At 37.2% G+C, this 14,292-nt stretch overlaps 1 long non-coding RNA gene across 1 annotated transcript; it reads right to left on the bottom strand.

Annotated features, from left to right (window-relative positions):
• Positions 1-1,558: 1,558 nt before the first annotated feature.
• On the bottom strand, positions 1,559-13,728 carry LOC308664371. The gene is made up of 3 exons (XR_014025660.1): positions 13,715-13,728; positions 11,076-11,169; positions 1,559-1,799 (listed from the first exon to the last, which is right to left on the bottom strand). It is a non-coding gene; the product is annotated as an uncharacterized lncRNA (long non-coding RNA).
• Between the last annotated feature and the right edge of the window lie 564 nt (positions 13,729-14,292).

A 14,292-nucleotide genomic window follows, 5' to 3' on the forward strand; every position in this document is an offset into this window, starting at 1 on the left:
GGCATAGTATACTTATGTACAGTGTTATTTTGAAAAAGAGAGAAAGAAAAACACAATTTATGATTATAAAGTACTAAATTACAAAGAATAGTTGGGGTAGTTCAGGTCATTGAGGAGAAATGATACTATAATGTTATTGTTCTCAGCGTTTGCCATATTCTAAAATTTTGCCATTTTTTAAAATTCAGAAAATGACTGAATAAAATAAATCAACCTGAACTCATTCACCTATAAGAAATGCACTTAAACCGAGTTCTGATTGTTGCTATGTGTTACAGAGTGCAAATAACAGAGGGGGAAAATGATATTTACGATGCAACTGGGAATTGGCAGTCTTATCCATGCCAGTTTATTTGCTTCTTTGATGTGATCTGTAGCACTGATCGAGGAAGCTTGGTGGAAATGAGGGTCCTTTTTATATGTTACTGATATGATTCTGACCTTCCAAGGATACTTCAGTTCCTTACATTTTTAAATACTATAAATACGGTAAGCAAAAAAGAAATATATTTGAGAAAGTTAGCAATCTTGCAGACAAGGACTGTTATCACCCCGATCCTTCTTTTTGTTAAACTAGATATGCTTAATTCCTACAATTGTTCTTCATATGTTTTAGTGTCCAGTCCCCTAATGATCTTTGTTGATTTTCTTGAACTTTTCCAGAGACTCAACATCTTTTTTTATATATATTGTGGTGACCAAAACTGGATGCAGTGTGGTCTTACTAAGGCATTATAAAGCAGCATTAATACTTCATGTGATTTTGATTTTACCCTTTTGTTAATGCAGCCTATGACTGCTTTGGTTTTTTTGGGAGCTGCAGTGCACTGCTTATCTCTATATTTGGAAAGCAAATATAAATTTTATTTCCATTATTTATTTCTTAGCAAAAATAGAGATGTGGAAGCACTTCACATAAAGGGTTCAAGGGTTGTACAGTCTTTAGTCTTTCCAGGGAGGAAGATATATACAGCCAAATATGTTACAAAGACAATGTTTTGAGTTTTCAGTTTGATATCTAGAGATATTTTTAAAAAGTACAAGTATTTGTCCGAGGATATAGAAAACCCATGATGATCTCTCTCAGCATTATTTTTAAATTATTATTTTTAGTTTTTAGCTATTGAAGAAATTCTTACTTTGATCATAGTAGTACTTTTCCGCCCCTAACATGCCTGTTCTTCTTCATGGTATGCAAATAGCAGTTCCCCCCTCCCCCCCCGGATCTAAACCTCATAAAGATGAAACGTTTCCACCAGAGCCGTCTTGCTTGATAGAAGTGACATATATAGCTTTTAGAAAATTAAACTAAAACCTTGAGAGACTGGTTAAAGCATTACATCAGTCTTGATCCTAATGTTCATTGTGATCAATACAGGTCTAGGGATAAGTCACTTTTGAAGGCAAGTTAATTATTTACAGCTTTATTCACATGCCTGTTGAATAGGCTGCACACTGGAAAAATCTCGCATCTGAAAAGTAATAACAATGAATCCAGGATAATTTGATTCCTTTTTTTTAAAAAAAGGCCTAACAAATGCTGCTTGTGAGGCACTGTTTGAACACTTTATTGCCAGATGTCTTTGCCCATTACTTTGTCAGTGTAAAACAATAGTATTGACAAGAAATCCAGGTGCATAAAGGGAACAGGAGCTACTGAGCATTAGGGGATCTGAGTGACAGCCAAAAGCTTTCAAGGCACACCCTTCCAGAATTGAGAGACTGATCAATTGGCAAATTGGCATGTGCCAGATGAAGGGGATTTAGTCAGAGTGCCAGCTTTCCTACAGGTGTACCTGCTGTGAAAAAGAACACCAACAATTAATATCAAAGTGACTGTGCAAATAGGCAGGCAAAGACTCTAATACTCCCCAGTCTCATTCTGAAAGATTCTGCCATATCTTTCTGGAGGAGGGATGGCAAAAGTCAGCTTATTGATTAATCATAACCAATTATAGAAACAAGATGGGCAGGCTTCTCAATAAGAAATCAGAGAAGGGAATCCCAGGAAAGTTTAAATTCACAAAGAATAAAAAACCTTCAATGCATTTTTCTCATCTTAAAACATACAGTATAGAGTGGCAGAGAGAGTAACTATTCTATTTTGCTGTAAAAAAATCTATCTCCAGCCTATGAAATGTTCAGACCACTGCTGATAAAGATATTGGCTACTATCACGTGAAACACAGCATGTAGTAAATAATGAGAACGATGCTTGAGAGGGGGTGTGGGGACGCATGTGACCAAATTCAGCATTAAGCATTGTGTGCATAATGGTAGCAATTTGCAAGAAATAGATGGCACCCCCAATCATTTTGCAGTGTTAAGCAAGAACATTCTATTCATATAAATTGTGGAAGAAACAAAGGAGTAACATTCATACTGGAGGGGGCTCAATTGAATTACCCTCTGCTCTAACAGAAGGACCCCCATGGAATCCTGAGGACTATAAATTAGAATTTAACTATACATCACAGAGACTGCACTGCTACTGCAGATGTATTTTTCTTCCTCTCAATGCATTTTATAAAATATGACCAAAGAAATCCATGATATTAGTCTGTGCAGTAATTTCACCATATTTTTTTCTAACTGATATTTTATATCTAGTAGAGGAGAAAATCATGAATAAGAAAATGTTTGTTTCACCAAAAATTATCACGATATGGGAACCTATCTTATTTCAGACACAACCATTGATCATTCCTGCTGAGTATCTTCTACAGTGTGAAAGTTGAAAGGGATGCTTTGTCCGGATAAAATTTTGAAGGAAGCAACCTCTCGAAATTGCTTCCCAAAGAATGTGGTTCTCTCTTGTTCTTTTTCTTCTTCTTTAGGTTTATTTTTTTAAAGTGATTTAAAGAATAAAATAAATAACTAAGCAAGTAAAAGAGGACAGAGTGGATGGAAAATAAACTGTAAGTAAATAAACGGAATGTTTATATGTCATAAAATTTAAAATTCGTTGTTTCATTGATAAATTTTGCCATTGATTTTAAGGAGAAGTGAAGTGATGACATTGTTTCACCTTGCTCTGCTGTGGTATGGTTCGCAGTGTACCTTGAAAGTATTGCAAGCTGGGCAACTTCAGTGAATATTGAATAGCCTAGTTTAGAGAACAGCTCCTCCAGACAGTTCATGAAAGCTTTGGTGAGTGCTGCAGAGAAAGTTATCACCTGTCTGGTCCAGATACTTTGAAAAAAAACCTTTTGCATCCCTTTCTAGGCTGGATTGTTTCCTCTGTATATTCTGGGCAGTTCCAAAACTGTAGCCTTTTGAACAGCGTGGGGAAAAAAGCTGAGAAGAGTCTTCTTTTATAGCAGTGACCCATAATTTCTCAAAACCACCCAATGAATCAAATCAGGTTGTCTTTTCAGTGAAGCAAATCATGTTACCCTATAGTTTTAAATTACTTTACCAAATATTACCTAAGTTATTTTGGTTAGGTCTATTACTTTATTTTGTCTATTGTACCTATCCAGAGTTTCCAACAGAAGTTTGAATTGGAGAGCTTTGGAATGAAAAGTATATGCTCAATATAATCATGTATGCTCAGTCATATAGACATATACACTATGTGCAGATAAATACACAATGAATGTGTGTGTGTGTGTGTGTGTGTGTGTGTGTGTGTGTGTACTTGAAGATACTTGTATATACTTGTACCTTATATGGGGAAATTCACATTAAAATTAAAGACCGTATGATTGATTAACATGCAGCTTTGTTTCTGAGGAATGGAAACATTAGCTGAATGGTATTAAACATGGATCAGGAGCTGGCATGGCTTATATTTTTAAAAAGGAAGAAAAGATGAGAGAACAAAGAGATCTGTAGCAGCCAGAGTGATAGTTTTCAAAATGAGAGTGAAGCCAGCACACAGGGCAATTACAGGATTCAAAACAGAATACTAAGAACTTAATAGTTAAAGCTATATTTAGCATGAGGCAGAAACAAAGGAAAACAAAATGGTTCATCTGATCCAGGAAGATTAAAAAAAAAGCTTCACAGAGGTTTCTGGCTGTTTAACTGAGCTAAATCCCACTAACAGAATAATAGATGATCATATTATGGGAGACAAGTAATTACTGATAGGCAAAACATCAGTAGTGTATTGTCAATGATATATTGGATCTGGGTAGCATAAGGATTCAGACATCTCTCCCAAAGTGAATGCAATATTGGACTTTCTTGCGTTCATGAGCTTTAAAGACAGACGTCACAACATACATTCCCCCCACCCTCCATCACACTTTTTTTTTTAAAAAAACTGATTTTATGTGGACCCATGGAAAGATACATTCTTGCAACATATCTATGGAGAGGAATAAAGGGATGGTCCCTCAACCCGCTCAATGTGCAATTATGCTTTAGTAGATTTGCTAGATATTTTTGCTACAAGAGTCCATTCTTCAGTATCATCTGGGAGGCCCTTTTGTACCACAGTTGCCATATCTCTGAAACAGCCTTCTCTCAGTCACTATGAATCCAAAAGATGTCAGTCTCATTAAATCAATACTAAAGATAATAGAGCTACCACACCTGACAGTGTGAAATCAGCTAGAGGGTTTTAGCAGTCTTTGTGTTCTCTGTTTGTGCAAATGACAGTTACAGTAAATATTATTGACATGTTGGGTTTGTTGAAGGATTTTAAATAAAAGGTCTTTTTTAAGGTTGTTTTTTTTAAAAAATCTGAGAATTAAATTGTTTGACTGAATGACTGTCAAGCAAACTTGGCATCTATACAAGAGTATCCTAACTAGCTCTGTGCCTAATAATTTCCTTCTGCAGGTCATTCCATGTTGTGCCTTTTCTATATAATACCTAATAAGAAGTGTCAGTCTTCAAATGCTCACCTCATCCTGGATTTATGTCAGAAGCAAAGAAGCTGTGACATTAGGCTCCCCTATGACTATACTGTGCCCACTAATTATAAAGCTAAAATCACCAACAGGCTTTGAACAGGACAGCTACCTGTTGGTTCCTACTGTTTTTCTTTTTCTTTTTGATGATCAGTTCACAGGCAGATTATATAAAGCCCTTAGCAACTTAAACAAAAATGAAAGGAAAGAGATTTGTGGTTTTAGAACCTATTTTTCTTAATAAGTTTTATTGAAGTTTAAAATTACAAAACTAAGGAGAATATAAACAAGAAAAGAGAATGGAATAAAGAAGATGGGGAAAGGAGAATATATATTTAAATGTATATAAATATACATTTATAGATACACACAGATAAACATAAAGAATATATAATCCTGATAGCACTGTATGAGAATTCAGTTAAAATTTGATCTTATTGAATTGCTCCTTCAGATTGAATTTTTGAATTGAATTGAATCAGTTTGATGCGTCAGTGCAAATCAGACATCTTTTAATCAATGTGATGAGCGGATGCATGCTTGTGACCTCATAAATTCCCTATTTTCCCAAATGAAATCAGTTCAATTTAAGATTCAAAACAAATTTTTGTACTGAAACAGCTTAACTTGTTAAATCAACTCACCAAAGGTAATTCACAATCCATGATAGTTTGCTTGTCATTTGAAGACAAAATTTTAAAAAGTAGCTGTTTATATATATATACACTTCTCCCAGAAGAACGAAGCTGAAGCCACCAGCCTGAGGATGACGGATGAGATTTTGTCGAAACGTTGCTCTTATACCTTCAATTCTACGTGGGGAAAAACCCGAATGACCAAAGATTTATATATATATATATATATATATATATATATATATATATATATATATATATATATATATATATATATATATATATATATATATATATATATATATATATATATACAGTATATATATATATATATATTTAAAGAAATGGGGATTTTTGCTTCTTTTACACTGATCCTAAGAGCATTAAATTAGTAATTGGAATAGCTATTTTCTAATTAAGGAGCTTAGTCATAATCACAGAATAATATGGGAAAAGCAACTATAAGCAAAGTCACTGATGAGTATTCAGAGGTACCACGGATTCTGCAGAATCCAAGCTTTGGAAACCAGTGAAATTAATCTTTGAGGGCTTACCTTGAATCACATAATTAGAACCTTTGGACCCAGGTGGCTAATTATAAAAAAGCTTTCATTAGGGCTTGGGGTCCATAGAAAGAAATCTTTTCAGACCTTGCCTGGATCATATAATCAAAGTCATTTTGTTCATTCATTCAAGATGTACAGATGTGGTATGATTTAAGCATAGAGTAAGCAAAACTTTTTTTTTATTGAAAAGTTTTACAATACATTTTTAAATACAAAAAAAACTCCCTCCTCCCCCTCCCCTCTCCCCAACCCTCCCCTCCCCTCCCCTCCCCCCTCCCCGACTTCCCAGAGCTGAATACAGGGTATAGTAATACAAACATAAGCTAAAATATGCTAACAACAAAAATAAGACATTAAATTCTATCACACTTTAACTCTCCATAGTCATAATTATATTACTAACAGATAACAAATAACTAATAATACAGTACATCATATAAAACCACTACTTATTCAAATGCTAAATGAAACTTTTTAGTCCCATATTTATTCTGAATATATTCAATCCATCTTCTCCATTCCACAATATATCTCTGTTAGTAAGCAAAACTTTTAACGTGTCTTTACACAAGATGCAAAACCATTTTTTGTTTGACTATAATTTGTTGAATATACTGTAATAGATTGGGTTCTTAGAAAAAACTATCTTGAGGTTTACACAACTCATCTAAACCCAAACAAATCTCAAGACAGCTTAGCATGCTGTCCTATCAGCTTCAAGTCCCTTGATTAACCCTGGTCAATAAGGCAATGCGTTTATAATCAGCTGTAATGGCACAAATATCACTTAGATTCTTCTTAGTCACCAGAGTCACCTGGACAATTTCAGAAAGGCCAGTTGAAATTCAAAATCCCAAGGCTATACCTGCATGTGTCCATGTACTTGTCTTCCTCTGACACGAGAATATGGCAAAGTTAATTTGCTACATTATAGTATGCTGTTAACAACAGAAAGTGTTGCTTTTGTTATGCTCACCTTTCTTTTAAACAATATTTTGATTACCATGGCAGAATTCTATAAAATGACTCCAGATTCTAGCCATGTAATGTGTCAAGTTATCTTGTAAAGCTAATATTCTTCATGTTTGTCAGAATCTAAAAATCCTAAGGAGGCATTAGTACAGTACAGGGGTGTCAAACTCAATTTCATTGAGGGCCACATCAGCATTGCGGTTGTCCTTGGGGGGCCGGGTGGGTGTGGCCAGGGTGGGCATGGCCTACTGGGTGGGCGTGGCTGGAGTGGGTGTGGCCTACTGGGTGGGCATGGCCAGCTCTACATTGTTTGTGTCAAGGGTGCCTGTGGGGGCCTGGGCAGGAGTGGGACAGATCTGAGGGTCTCTGGCAGAAGGAGATAGGACCATGGCAAGTGCCAAGGCATGGTCCACTGGAGGAGCCTCACTGTTCCTCTCAGGCCATGGTGGTAGTGGGGGGGCTGGATGGTGGCACGGAGGTCAAATGCCCAGCCCAGCCCTCAAGCACCCACGGCACTAAGCCCAGCCCCACTTTCCCAAGGGGGGTGCCCAGCTGCATTTACCTCCTCCTCAAGGCTGCTGCTGCTGTGCTTGCTCTCCTTAGCCAGGTTGCTCATGATGGGTATGAGGGCAAAGTCGAGAGGGAAGCCCACTCCCTCTCCATGTGAAGAGACCTGGCTTTGTATCCAAAGCTTCCTTAGCAATAGGATGGGAGACCCCCCAAGATAGGCCAGGAGGAGGGGGCAAGGGGATGGTGAAAGGGCAACAGGGAAGGTCTAAGGCAGGACTTTCCTCAGACCCTCCCTCTCCTTCCTTCCTTCCTTCCAAGAGTGGTGGGAAAATATTTGAGATGAGGGAGGGAGAAAAACAGGCAAGAAACGCAGCTGGGGAAGTGTCATCCTTCGTGAGGAATGAAGAAATGCACCATCACCTGAAAGTGGCCAGCACATGGCCCTCGCCTACTTCACATATCTGGCTTGGTGGGCTCTGGGGGAGGGGATGCCATGAGCAGCATGACAGTCAATGTTACCTGCGCAATGCTGCCCAGCCCCCAGCCTGCCTGATTTTGGCAGGCAGTGGGGTGCTCTCCACACAGTGCCGAGAGGGTGAGCCAGGTGGCATGAATCTGAAGAGAAGCACAACGCTGCCCAGCCCCTAGCCTGCCCGAAGTAGGCAGGGCCATGTGCTGGCCACTTCCAGGCGATGGTGCATTTCTTCATTCCTCACAAAGGGTGATACCTCCCCAGTGTGTGCCCAGGGGGCAGTGCTGATGCGGCAGGGGCTGGTCCCTCGCTGTTTCTAGACGGCCTTGTGGAGCTAAGACTGAATGTATTTCAGCATAGATGGGCACCATGAAATTGTACATTGGCCCCTGGCCGGCCTGGGCTGGGGCCAAGGCAGCAGGGGCCGTTCCCTCACTGTTTCCAGGATGGGTTCACGGGCCACATGAAACCACTTTGCGGGCCGGATCCGGCCCCCGGGCCTTGTGTTTGACATGTCTGGTATAGTACAAGACATACAATGAACAGTCATTATAGAAAAAATAGAAAAATAAGGAGATAGGGGGAAGATTGGATGATTTTTCCCCCCTTTTATAAACTATGTGTTAGCTTTCATACTAATAAAGGAGAATATTTGTAGCTCAGGTTTGAAATGAGAGATCCTTGGTGCTCTGTAGTGATGGTTCTTTTCTTGCAGATGTTTCATTACCCAAACTAGGTAACATCATCATTGCTGGCTATCATACTCCTCAGCCAGAAGTCTTCTAGACAACCAGCAGAAATAGAGACTATGCAAATTAAGTAAATAAAAGTAATAACAATTTTAAAAAGTAAAAATAACTGATTATAATAAGGGTAAAGGTGACTGGAATGGTATAAGCTCTCCTGCCTTGGGCACGGGGTTGGTTTTGAAGACCTCTGAAGTCCCTTCCACCCTAAGATTCATTGTTTTATGTTCTACTTTTCTCTTTGTTTCCTGGAACTTCCACAGCCAAGGGTGAATCTGAGAGTGAAAAGGTAAAGGCATGGGTTTCTAGAGGAATGGCCAAAATGGAAAAAGAGAGAATAGTTGTCATGGAGTCATGATGCAAATGTGACAACTCACTTGCATTATACATTAGAATACAAGAACATAAGTCACAATTATGTGACAACAATTCTCTGTGTACATAACCTTACTTTGGTGTCATCAAAATTTGCTGAAGATGCTGTTGTGTAATGGCTTTTCTGTTTTGCCCACAGAGGAGAGAGATTTCTATTTATCAAATAAAACCTTTCAGTCTGTTTATTATAGTTCAGAGTTGTATTTGAAGTATATAGACATAAACAGTGAAAAGAACACAGCAATCTTTTGGGGTCTGGTCTATTTGTTTGCTAAGTGCCTGTAGCTGCTTCAGTCCTTTGCTTTCTTAGGAGAAGGATTATGCACGAATCAAACAGAAGGTCACAGCCTTTCTATGAAAGAAGAAATGCTGCCTTAGGAGGCATCTCTGTTGAAACAATGCCCTAATCAAGGAACTATTATTTGTTACTTTCCAAAAATCAAAGTTTTAATCACCCCTTTACTCTTTATTCCAAGATAATTTTTCTTTAATGCTTAAGCTAGTATTTAGACCTTTTTCACTAAATATTGAATAAAACTTATCCAGTGCTTTAAAACTTATCAATCCAAAAGTTTCTAATAGCTGAAAAGCAGTCAATGAGCAATTTCTGAAAGTGATTAGAAAAAGAAGTATGGAAATTCAGTGTCTTTAAACATGTTGAGTATGGGTTGAGCAAAATAGCTATTTCCTGGTCTTCTGGTCCTCTTAGGCTGCCAGAAATTGTTGTCTTGTGGTCTCCTCACAGGGAGCAACTAAATGGAGAAGTTATGAACAATAATTGGTCCTCTCCTTGTCCAGAGAGGAATTACAAAGAGCTGGTCTACCCACGGTCTCCTCATTCCACTACAGTCATTGGCTCTACTTTTAGTGGAGTCATCTTTAGTTTGCCATTTCTTCCCTAAAACTTCACTAATCAAGGAACTTCTAAGGAGAAAACCATACCCCACCAACTCTGGCAGGACAAGCTACTGCATATAAAGTAGGATCAAACACCACACTCATTAGCACTGGTGATGTTACACAGTCTGTTAATGAAATATCTAGAGACAAACAGATGTTTCATTGATAAACTAAGTAACATAATCAGAGAGCACCAAGGACTCCACAGTTCAGCCCTGAGTTACATATATTGTCTTCTATAGAAATACTCTTGTACTGGGTTTATTGTATGTTACTTGAAGGGCTAGCACACAATGAAAAAAAATCAAGAGTCTAGGTAAAGATCACTACAAATGCCTGGGCATTCTTCAGGCTGATAACAAAAGCACACTGGAGTCAAGAAGAAGGTTAATAGTGAATATATCAAAAGAATGAAGAAGTTCCTAAAGTCCAAACTCAGTGGCAAAAATACCATTAAGGTAATTAACACCTAAGAATAGGAAAGAGACATGACAATGATAAATATCACATGACTACTACATTAAAAAAAAACTAGCAGGCAAAGCAAATAACAGCAAAACCTGACAATGGCTAAGAAAGTTTTAAGAACAAATGCATATAAAGCCAAAATTGAAAAGACACAAAAAGACAGCAAATACTGACTCTGCAAAGAAATTGAAGAAACACCTAGTTAACTAGATAGCTACTGCAAGAAGATCACACAGACTGATTATGAACGAGGCCATGACAAAATAGCAACAATGGTGCATTGGATTATCTGGAAGAAATATCAGTTGCCTGCAAGGAAGTACTGGGGGAAATAGAAAAATAGTAGAAAATAAAGAAGCTAAGGTGCTCTGGGACTTTAGAATTAAAACAGACAAACAGACAATCTGCCACACAGCAGCCCAGAGTTAACAACTGTTGATAAAAAAGACAAATGATCCGGATAATGGGGACATTGCTGGAGACAACAGAAGAGAAAAAAAATGTAAATATTGGCAAATAGAATGACTGTAGCAAAAGAAAATAAAGATAGTAGTAATAGTAATAGGTACCTTGCGTGCAATTCCAAAACATCTGGAGCACCACTTGAACAAAATCACCATCAGTCAATTGCAAAAGCCAGCTTTACTTGGAACAGCTTACATCCTGCAACAATACCTTTAATTTTATGAAACAATAACAGCTGTCCATACCAGGTCTTTGGGAAGAATTCAAGAGGTAAAGAAACATGCCAAATCTGGTCTAAACATCTCTCTGACTGTGTAACCAGCCATAATTTAATCAAATATACAGTACATACCACCAAATCCCATTCACAGCCAGGGGAATGGTCAGATAAGCAGCAGCTTAGCCCACCATAAAGAATATAGGTGTGGCAAATGTCTCCAAAGGGACCCTCTTTATTTTCTTAGGTTGTAAAAACAAGGGAGAAATGTATATTTTGATTTGCAAGAATCTGTTAAAAGTTACAATAAATTGGAGTTATTTCACCTGGACATGCTTCCTTCTTTGGACTACCTTACAAAATTGACAATGGATGGGGTCAGAAAAATCCAGATATTGTAGTCCAACCTTTTTTTAGTTACACTGATTCAAAATGTGTATAAAAAATGGATGGGCCTTCAGTTGCATGATTAAAGCTACCTATGGATTGTTTTGAGACAGACACGCACACATGCACATACACATACACAAAAACACACACGCACATGAGATACAACTGCTCCATCCATCATCAGTTGCTCTAATTCTCAAGTCTTTTCTTTTAAAAATCTTTCTTTCTTAAATAAATTGTTCATCATACCACTAAAAATGTCACATCTAATATCACATCATTTTTATTTTGTTTTAATGTATTAGAGCCATAATCATTTTTATATTTTTTTTCCTTGTAATTTTTATTCCTAGATCCCAAAGCCATTTTGAACTTAAGATGCTCAATATCTCTAAACATGTACATTTTCCAATGAATGAAAACTTCATGGATTTTCATTTTAGGAAATAATAGCCAAATATTAAAATTATTTTTTTTAAAAAAAGTTTGCTAACGGATTTCAATGTTTGTGCATTTCTGAATGAAAACAATATAACAACCATACAGATAATATATGTATTCCCCTTCCACACTACTTTTTTTTATTCTTCAAAAATTATCAGAATTCTATAGGAAAAAGGAAATTAGAAGTTTAGCTAACTTATGAGAACTCTGTGTCTTGCAAAGTTCTGGCAACCTGATTATCTCCTACAATAAGGATTACTACAAACTACCCCAGAATTAATTTCAACATGTTTTATAGCCATTATTTATTTTATTCCGGTGGAACTCTGATCCTAGTGGATTATAAACTGGCACATCAATCAAAATGCATAACTTAATGTTCATATTCCTTTGAATATGTCAGCAGCTTTGGTTTCGCATAAAAACACTAATAGGGAAAAAATTCAAGCTCTGTTCATGAGGACTCAACGGATAAGAGTTCTAGCTATTCTCTCACCCACATTGTGCCTGGGACACCTGCAAATAAAAAAAAAACTGTCTTCAGTATGCATAGGGCCTCTCCCTGCAGACGGTCATGGTGACCAAGCAACTGATAAGAACAGCCAGAGTAATCTGAGCAATCCTGTCAGGGATGGTGAATGCTGTTTTTGAATGTCTGAATAGGGCAGAAGTTTTTCAATTTTAGGTAAACAGATCATAGAACAAGACATCTGTTTTTCTGAGGACTGTTTTCATAAGCCAGTGATTTAGGCATTATAAATCTATGTCAAATCTGAGGTCCTTGTAGAATAATCTTCATCCTGGCAATTTATGAGGTTTTCCATATCATGAATCAGCATTAATGATAGCATCCATTATATATTTATGAATTCAGACCTTGCTATTAATGGTTTCTCATTCTTTGCAATGGCAGCTATGAATTTTCACAAGAAGTCATACCCTGATATCAAAAGGCTGGCAGCCTATCTGTAAGCCAGTTCAGGTATAGCACTTAGGTTGTGGGAGTGATGTATCATTGTTCATTGTTTAGCCTTAATATTTAGGTGATGCTACTTTCTCACTTCATATCATATAACTATAGTGTAAGCAGTGTAAAATGTACCAAGTATGAATTCTTACATCTAGTTGTTTTATGAGCAGAACATATGAACAGAACATTCAGTAGCAAGCCAAATCTGCAGCAGCCTAGGACTGACTGTTCTCTAACACTCAACTCTCTTTACTCTTCTTCTTTTTACTTACAATACTCTTTTGTGAACTACATATCTGACTTCTGTTACAAAAGTAAGAAACAGTATGGACTATGATACTGTCTAGGAACATTAATCATGGATATGAAATGACTTGGCATATAACAACAGAAGTTAGCTAAGCAAATACCTGCAGTATGGAAATTAGTGTAGGAAAAAGGAGTTCCAACAATCGTGTTAAAGTATATTCCAGAGTATTCTATGATTGGCTGAAATTTCAAGGTGAAAGTAATACTTTTGCTATTCCTTTTAAACCAAACATGGAATGTGCATCATTATATGCAATGGAGGTCTTTTATCTTTGAACATTTGTTCTACTTCTGAATCTAGCAATAAATCCTACTGAACTTTTACATGTTTGCTTTTTCTCTCTAAGCCTCTGGCAGTTAATGATCAATTAATTATTCAGATATTAAACATACAGCTAATTATTGATACTTACTGCACAAATCAAGCAACAGTTAGCCTAAGGAACCCTTTTTTGCTAGTGTCTTAGATAAATATTACTTTTAAAATTTAGAATTCATTGCTTTGATGAGCAAAGCTGAAGAGCTCTCATTCAGATGTGATATACCAGTACAATGCAGTGAGACATGTGCAGAACTGTACCCTGGAGAAATAAAACAACCACTTCACAAATGCATGGCATAACATAGGAAAACAAACCCATCAGGACAAGATTCAGCAGTCCATCTGCATTTGAAAGACAAAGTCCACTCTTTTGAAGACACCAAAGTCCACATTCTGGATAGAGAGGACTGCTCTTTTGAAAGAGGTATCAAAGAGGCCATCTACTTTAAAACTGAACAGCCTTCTTTCAACAGAGGGGGAGGAATACAACACCACCTATCTTCTGTTTCCAACACATTCCTATCAGCAGTTCCAAAATGATTCCACACCCATTTGCAGTATTCAGGTTACCCTGTGGGCAACAGATGAACTCTCAACTAGCCTCATTGACTTTCAGAAAAAGTGCTAAACACCAGATGGCTGTAAAGAGTATAAATCCTTCCATTCCCT

This window comes from Vipera berus, assembly GCF_964194415.1.
Source record: "Vipera berus genome assembly, chromosome: 2".
Classification (NCBI taxonomy): Eukaryota; Metazoa; Chordata; class Lepidosauria; order Squamata; family Viperidae; genus Vipera; species Vipera berus.